The sequence below is a fragment of the Sitophilus oryzae genome, unplaced genomic scaffold (genome assembly GCF_002938485.1).
Source record: "Sitophilus oryzae breed Bouriz unplaced genomic scaffold, Soryzae_2.0 scaffold_551_pilon_pilon, whole genome shotgun sequence".
Taxonomy (NCBI): Eukaryota; Metazoa; Arthropoda; class Insecta; order Coleoptera; family Curculionidae; genus Sitophilus; species Sitophilus oryzae.
This window is the reverse complement of record NW_022147142.1, coordinates 569,904-578,272: the sequence shown is the minus strand read 5'-3', so window position 1 is coordinate 578,272 and position 8,369 is coordinate 569,904.

Sequence of the window (8,369 nt, the reverse complement as noted above, 5' to 3'; positions counted from 1 at the left end):
TTTTTTTAATAAAAAAATATATTTTTTTCCTTTAGTGTTTTATGACTGTAAGTTTCTTTGACTTTTTTTAAATATAATAAGTTAAGCATTTTGTATTATTTTAAGCCATGAAAGACTGTGATTTGAATATTTGTGACATGTTAAGACTTTGATATTTATTCACGATTTTATCGTTGGTAAACAAGTCGTATTTTGCATTTTAAAAAGATATTTTACATAACTTTTGGTATTATTATAATTAATTAAAATCATTTTCAAAAATATCCTATCGATATGAGTTTTTTAAAATATAAATATAGTTTATTGTTTTTGATAAGTGTTTTATATTCTTCCTTTAAATAAAATAATATAATGTATTAAAATGTATCTGTTTATACAGGGTATTGTAAAGAAACATCTCGTAGGGAAATTCCTCACGTAAAAATAAGATTTATTTTTCATATCAACATAGGTCCGAACGAATAACGTTCCAATTCGTGACAAGGGAACATTCACAAATGTTCATTGTGCCTGAATTATTGTGTTCCCTTATTGGAAAGTATAAGCAAGTATGAGTACGAACGAGCATTTTTTTTCATTCGTGAATAACAAGAAAAAAACGAGAAAATTGAGAAACCCTAAGCTCTAACCCAAACAATTTTTCTGGAAAACCCGTCTATGCATCCATTTAGTCCAATACCATAGGGCTTTAATTTATTGTAGGAATCCATGTGCCAGATAAAATTTGGCCCATAGCTATTGTACTGCCTTCGTCTCAATCTTCCTCGTTTTCTAGCTGCTACCCCACATGGATCAAGCACTTTGAGTAAGATACGAACTTTCTTGTTTTGCTGTGAAGCCAGCTTAAATACAACGAAGATGAAGCCATCTGTATCCATGTAAAGAACCTGATCCACTTAATTCATTCCTTATATTAGATCCACTTAATTAATTCCTTATACTAGATCATTCCGTATACTGCGATAGTGCATTGGAATTGGAATAATGTTTCTTGCGGTATAAGTTGAGATTGCGAAGGTATTTTAAAGAACGATGACTTAGATAAATGTTATGTATAGCGAGAAAAGCTAATATTTCATGCTGTTTCAACCCTAAAGTAAAATAGAATTTTAGCAAATTGATTAACTTGCTTTACAACATTTTGTCCTTATATTCTGGAGTACGTAAACTTAGCATAAGGTTTGTACACAAATGATCACCACGGAAGTTCTAAACATTAGGTTCACACTGCAAACACGTAATAGGTCATTTGTTTTGAACTATATTAAGCAGATACACTATTAAAAACTGACAAAATGGCTTGTATCGCGTTTAAAACTATACAAATATTATCTGACTATAGTCAGTTATTATCTGGCTATAGTCAGTTATTATCTGACTATAGTCATTTATTATCTGGCTATAGTCAGTTATGATCTGACTATAGTCATTTGTTATCTGACTATAGTCGGTTGTTATCTGACTATAGTCATATATAAAAAAAAACTCAGCTGGCCCCTCAGCGCTTCCGTACTATCTAACCACAAAAATATACGAGATATTATACGAAATATACAATATATCTATAATACGATATATAAATGACGGATACATGTTATTTTTAAGCTATAATCGCAACAAATATTAATAATACTGTTAATATTACTGTTATAACTATTAATAAACTGATAACGTGGGATCACAGTTTCACTTCAAATAATTAATTTTAATAGCCAACTTATAATAATTAATAGTTTGTTAGTATTATTGTAAATAAGTAAATTTCTTCATTTGATAGAAAATTACATTCTCAATAGAATGACATATCATATATGTGGACTTTTGACATTTTATAATAAATTATTTTTTCCAAATATACTAATATCACCCTCGTTATCATAACTCGAAAGTAGAAGTAGTTGGCCGATTCTATGCCAGTGGAGGTGGAGGAGGCGCACTGCGCGTGCGTGTAAATCAGGTAGGAACTATTAAAACACGCTAATAAACAAGAATAAACAGGTTTGAACAGCTTTGAACCGCTTTAAAACAGAAATAAACGGGTATGAACAAAAAATGAACAGGTCTGTTGTTTTAAGCTAAAAAGCGGTTCAAAGCAGTTCAAAAGCGGTTCAAAGCTGTTCAAACTTGTTTATTCTTGTTTATTAGCGTATTTTAACCGTTCTTACCTGATTTACGCGCATGCGCAGTGCGCCTCCTCCACCTCCACTGGCGTAGAATCGGCCATCTACCTCTACTCTCGAAAAAATTAAGTTATGATTAAAAATACGAATTGTACATTTTTTAACTGGCCAGGATAAGACACGAAAAACATTAGACGATCAAATATATTTTTCTAAGGCTCCTTGATTAAAGATTAGTGTTTTACACAGCTATGGCACTCTAGATTGACATTTAAAACACGATTTTTTTAAGCGAGTATGTCAAAAGTTGACATATATGACATGTCCTTCTATTCAGAGTGTAATTTTCCATCGAATAAAGTAAAAAAAATGCTGATGATACCATTTAAAAATCAAAAGTTTTCATTACCGGAAAAACAGGAAGTGACCGAAATTGACCAACGGGAAAGTGGCCGACTACTAACGGACCAAATCTCGTTTATTTACCTGAAAAAATAAAAAAGTTATAGGGGCGAGCCACTTTTCTGAAACACCCGGTATAACACCAATTTTCGGGGTGACATTTTTATAAATAAGCCCTGATAAGAATAATTACAGTCGGTATGTATTAACCAGAGCTACCGTTAATTTGATTTTACGAAAATTAACATTCACTGTCACTATTTTTTTCTGCTAACATAATTAGACAAAATCTTGTTAGTGCATTCTACCATTTTAAACTTCGTTTAATTCAACCTGGACAGTTATACCCGTTTATTATCGTTATTTATGTCCTTTTAACACGGCATACCGCCAGTTCGAAGCCAAATTACTCTCATTATCTATTTATCTCTAATTCCAATCAGAACTCTAAAGAAGAATAACGTTTCTGAAATACATATGCATGAGGATTTTCTAGATTAAGTTATTGAACGATACGTTAATGGAAGGGTTATTTAATTAAGGCATATTGAATATATTTTTTAATCAAAGTAACCCTTTACATTCTTCATATTATTTTTATTTCAAATTATTTTTTATTTCTTTACAATATTCGACTTTTAATGTCGTTGTAAAAACATATAGCAAAATAAAGGTGTTTTCACTCAATTATAATAGTTTGGATATTAATTATTGTAACAAGATTTAGGATATGGCCATCTGACGTTCCTATTGAATAGCAATCACTGTCGTCATACATCATCATATTGGACATTGCCGTTAATCTAATATAATTTTCCCACCAGCAGTCCCATATATACAAGAACGTATATAGTACATAATTGATAGCTATGATATCCTCTAAATGAGTACTATAATACGATAAGCGTGAACAAAACAAATAAAAAATTAAATATTTTTAATTTTCTGCTGCTCTTGCTGCTCTTTTTACTGCAAATTTGCGTCTAGAGACATCCCTTAGTAATTTTTAGTGTTAGATCAGGGGATAACTACGCCGCTTACACAAAAATAGAAGATCATTCTTCTATTTGGCAATAATTAAAGGTAATGGGGATAAGTAAAATGAACACTTGATGGAATATTGCTATGTATTCTTGTAAACTTTAGAAATGTCCAAGACTTTCACTCAAGTCTGGCATGTACAATCGCTGCACGGCAAGGCAAACGGTGCATAGCGCTGTCTGTCAAGTTGTCTAGTAGAGGTGGGCAAAAATTAAACGAATCGTTTATTTGAACGTGTTTTAAAAATGAATCGTCAGATTCGATTCACTGCTTAACACGGTTCGTTCGATTGAATCTTGGCCAGTACGGACACGGATTCATAAAATTTGAATGAACGAGTGTGTTCGTCTATTCCTACGGTTTTACTCGTTCAAAGAATCACGAGAATTGATTCATTCAGTACGGTTCGTTAAAAAAATAAATATTAGAATTATATACTATGAAGTTGGCTGCCCAAATATTTGTAACATGGTAAAGGAACAGCAGAGTAAACTTGACGTTGCATTCATCGACCTAACAAAAGCTTGATGAAGCCTGAATACTCTGTTAACAGAGATGCACTTACAGTGTGTGAAAACCTCCATAACAACAAGTCTAGAGTGTTACATCATGGATCACTGAGCGGGCCCTTCCTAAAAAATACAGGAGTTGGGCAAGGATGTGTCTTAGTGCCTCTCCTATTAACATATCTAAACTGGAAGAAGGAGGAATGGGCATTAGATACAGATACGACGGCGCGGCGGTCTGTCCAACATAAAAAGACTCAAAAGACGCAAAAACACGTAGAAAATTCATCACAGAACTTCAATACGCTGATGACTGCGTTCTCGTTAGAAACGTTAGAGCAATTACAAGAAATGCTGACCACATATACCTGGGCTCGACCTGACGTATCGAGGCTTTGGGCGTTAAGCTGAACATCGATAAGACAGTTTGATTTCGGAAAAGGCCAATATCGACTCTGAAATACAGCACAGAATTAGCAGCGCCTCAAGAGCATTTTGGAAATTAAAAGAGAGGGTTTTCTATAAATTCATGACTTGAGCACAAAAACGAAACTTGCAGTGTACTGAGCAATAATAATCCCCACCATGTTATATGGAAGCGAAACCAGGGCAACAGAGACACCTTACGCTGGGTCTCCACCAAAGCAACGTATGTCGACGACATTGTCATCAACTTTTGTTACTATTTTCATAAATATTGTCGAGAAATGTAGATCGTACCTACCACAGCTCCTACCTATCAATTGCTCGACTTCATTTTTTGACTAAATAGCTTAAGTTTATTTAATGTTTATCAACATGTGGGACGACGGGGATCTAATTATAATCTCAGCCGCATTCCTTATTATTTCAGTACATTAGCATATTGTATGCAAACCATTTTGGAGTGTACACACTTTCCGTGCCCATGCTCGAACATGTTGAATCTTTGGCCTTTTTGTACTCTCTAAAAAATTGTCCGTTGATATTTTTTATTTTTCTCTCAATTTCCACCCTCTCCACTTCTAAACTAGTTGCAATATCATTCCAGGCATCATACTTTCTATTTCTGTTTTTATTTCAAGTATACTTAGTGTCCCAAAGTTCGGGGTGGGCTTAATATTTTTCAATCAGATTTCTTGTTTTATCATTGCTCCACTCCATACCAAATTTATTTTTAGCACCAGAATCAAAAACAAACTTCTGGCCTTGTGAACTACACGAGTACAAATGGCAAAATATACCCGATAAAGTTACTGATAGGAGTTGATTCGGCGGAGGCGTCTTTCGACATGTTTGTAAACCGATGATGTACCGCTCCTCAAGCGAAACATAAAACAAAGTCGGCGACTTAAATATGCGACATAAAATGTCGACGACTTTACTGAATTTTCAGCAACATTTTCGACAACACTAGTCGCCGACAAATGTTGCTTTGGTGGGGACCCGGCTGTAGACAACTGTTAAGAATCAGATGATACAACCATGTCTCAAACGTATCGGTCCTTGAAAAAGCCAGCTGCGAGAGCGCTGAAGTCATGACCAGCCCGCTTAAGATGGGCTGGTCACGTATGCAGGATGCAAGATAACCGCCTACCGAAATCTCTTCTTTACAGTGAATTAGTAGACGGTAAGGCGATAGGCACGCAGAAACAGTGAGAGGAAGCAGCGCACAATAGGATGCAATAAAGAAGAATTGTAAACTCACTTAACAACGACAACCAAAAAATAAAGTGGCAACAAAGTAATGAGCTTTTTGAATGTCCGGAGTGCGGAAGAGAGATAATATAAATATACAGGGTTGTTTACCACATACGACACGGAGTATTGTAGCTACCAATTAACGGAGCTAATACAGACAAGTCTGGATAGCAAAGAAACAGCAATTTGTGCCTTCTTGGATATTGCGGGGGCGTTTGACAATATACCACATAAGGTGGTCAGGCGATCTCTAGAAACAAGAGGGGTGAACAGAACTATTATTCGCTGGTTTTGGGAAATGCTGTCAACACGAACAGCAGAGGCTCAGATGGGCACCAAAACTGTAGCTGTTAAAACAACGCAAGGAACTCCACAAGGTGGAGTAACCTCCCCTTTGCTGTGGAGCTTGGTGGTGGATGAACTACTAGATGAATTAACTCTAGCGGGAATACACTGCATTGGGTATGCAGATGATATAGTCATGATCGCTCGGGGGAAACATGAAGGCACTTTGTGTGATATTATCCAAAGAGGACTCCGTATCACTGAGAGATGGTGTAGAACTGTCGGGCTGAGTATCAACTCAGACAAAACCGCGATAGTGTCATTCACCAGAAGGCGAAGTCTGAAAAACTTGAAAAGAATCCAACTAGATGGAAAGGAAATGCTGCCAACACAGGAAATTAAATACCTGGGAATAACCCTGGACAGTAAACTCCTGTGGAACAGGCATATTAAGAACACTACCAGCAAAGCCATAAAGGCTCTCATGATATGCAGAAGACTGGCCGGAAATAGATGGGGCTGCTCCCCTAACATTTTGCGCTGGATGTATACCATGATAGTAAGACCCATGATTACTTATGGAGCAGTTGCCTGGTACACAAAACTAGAGCAACGGACGGCAAGGCTAAACCTATGCAAAGTCCAGAGACTAGCATGTGTTTGCATCACAGGAGCCATGAGAACCTGTCCAACAGCAGCAATGGAGGTCATTCTAGATCTAACACCACTGCACATTGTCATTGGTAGATATGCCAATGCGACAATGATTAGAATGGTCACTAACGGAATTAGTACTGGGAGAATTGTCATATCAGGGGCTTGGAACACCCTCAAAAAGGAAATACCACTTCTGCAACTCCCAGTGGACGATATGCCAAGAACGTACAACTTTGACAAACATGTCAATGTAGTATTGAGCAATAAGAAGGATTGGAAGAGCGAAACGCTTGCCCAGCAGTTAAAAGACCATACCATAACTTGGTATACTGATGCTTCCAAAACCAATACGGGAACAGGGATCGGAGTGTTTGGGCCAAGAGCTAATTACTCCGAACCAATGGGCACTTACCCTAGTATCCTACAGGCAGAAATCTACGCTATCGAGAGATGCGTACAACTTATCTTAGATAGGAACTATCGGAAACAAGAAATAGCCATCTTATCTGATAGTCAAGCAGCGTTAAAGGCGATCAACTCAGTATCAATCAATTCGAAATTGGTCAAAGAATGCATAGAGAAGCTGAATAAATTAGGCAAAGAAAACAAAGTCCTCCTACACTGGGTGCCTGCTCACCAAGGGATAGAAGGCAATGAAAAAGCAAATAATCTAGCTAGGAAAGGAGTGAACACTCCACTAACTGGACCAGAACCGTTCTGCTTTCCAAGTGGTAACCAACTCAAGGCGGAACTCAAGAACTTGGAAGATTCCATCCGCAACCTGGAATGGAAATCTTGCAATGGTCTAGGACACTCGAAGAAGTTTCTGAGGGCTTATGATCAAGAAAAATCACAGATCTTCCTGGGTCTGAGTAAGAACAATCTTCGGATTGTCACGGGGTTTTAACAGGACACTGTCTCCTCAATGAACACCTCAGTAGATTGAAACTAAGAAGAAACGGCGAATGCAGATTCTGTGGGGAAGATGGTGAAACACCAGTACACCTCATCACTGAGTGCGCCGAGACGACAACCATTCGTGCCATGAATTTTGGTACGACTGATATTGGAGATTGAGAACTACCCTATATAAAACCGTCCCAGATACTGGCTTTTGTCAAAGCCCTGGGACTGTATGATGAGTTATGATTCAAGAAAGGGGGACACAATGGATCTGTAAGGTCGAAGTGATTAACCCTCCTCCCACTCATTCTAAATTCTAAAAATTCTAATTGTAGCTAAACGATTAGATTTTTACAAATTGTAAGTGTTGGGTTCGTTGAAGGTCTATTAGAGCTACAATTTAAAAATATTTTTACAAGATACAGAGTGTCTCAAATAAGTAAAAAATATTATAGTTGTATTTTTTTAAATGGAACACCGTGTATATTATTCTATTTTTGGATTCTACGATTGAAATAAAGGTAAATTTGATTAAGGTTTATCACACTTAAACCTTACGGTTTTGGAAATATTTTCAATTTTATAAAACTGCAGTAAAAAATTTAAGGCTTTATTTCTCCAAGGGTATCAAAGTTTTTAAAACTAAATATTTACTGAAGATTATTTATTGATCAGATATTGTGTTGCAATAATAAAAATTTTACTACCTTATACAGAGTGTCCAAAAATTTATATTAAGTAATTACTAGCTTTAAACGGGAATAATTTGTTTAAT